Source organism: Wolffia australiana, chromosome 3, assembly GCF_029677425.1.
Source record: "Wolffia australiana isolate 7733 chromosome 3, ASM2967742v1".
NCBI classification, from domain to species: Eukaryota; Viridiplantae; Streptophyta; class Magnoliopsida; order Alismatales; family Araceae; genus Wolffia; species Wolffia australiana.
The window spans coordinates 18,266,353-18,267,500 of NC_135837.1; positions in this window are offsets into that span (position 1 = coordinate 18,266,353).

Sequence of the window (1,148 nt, forward strand, 5' to 3'; positions counted from 1 at the left end):
ACAACACTTAAACTAGTATGACCTGAATGATGTTAAAGTATATAACTTTCAGGGATTTCTATGGAACCATCTAGTGAACCTTTTTCCTAAAGAGCACCCAATATTCGTCCTTAGAGTCTCTACCACTAATCTCCAAGGATCACTCATATTTAGCAAATAAATAGAAAAAATGGCATGAGTGCGCCCTAGCGGGCCGCATATGAGCGCGCCCCTGCCCCGAACCGATGATTGGGGGCAGGATGTAGTACTACCGGCACCTACGCCAACAATAGGCTCCCACCCCACCCCAGCACATGTGGATGACTTCGTTCAACGCCCCGAGAAGGTGCCAACAAGAGATAGCTCGGAGTCCCGGCCACTCCTCGACGTGCCATCGCGTCTAGTAGAGCGGCCGATGCGCCCCTATCAGCCACGTCAGATGCAATGGGGACAACCCCCACGACGGCCACTATCGAATAACCGGTACCGCTCGTCGCGACACAACGAAGACAGGTATTATTACTAGGAACGACCATAGCATTATCTGGAGTCGAGGTTCCCGCCACGCAAGGATACGTCTGCCATGGTTGCCTATCAACTGGGAGGCACCCTCTACGACTATCAGGGTCGACCTTACGAGGCAGCCCCAGCCGCATTCCCGAGTCATGATACCTACATCCCGCCATACACGCGGGGTCAAACACCGACGTACGAAGAGCCGTACTACCCACCAGCTCCTCAAGCGGCTCCGACACCGTAGGGCCTGACCCCGACTCATGCACCACCCTACAGCCAACCTGATTACTATGAGATGCCTCGCGCCCCCCCAGCACCACCATAGGCGACGTACGCGCCAGCATCGACGTACGCCCTACCGCCAACCTATGTGCCGACGCCGACTTACCCGACATCGCCGACCTACACGTCGGTGCCAACGTATGCACCACACGATCCATACACTACCTTGGCACCTACCGCTGCACCACCAACCGCGGCAGCAGTCGTGGCGGCCCACGCGGCCCTGACCCACTACGAGCCATACCATCTGTCGACGCCACCTGGGCCAAGAGCCATAGACGTGCCGCCCGGACCACCGGCCCCACCAGATTACTACCCAGTTCCTCAGGCCCCAGCTCCAACACCGACACTGGAGTCCCAAGATTCCTATG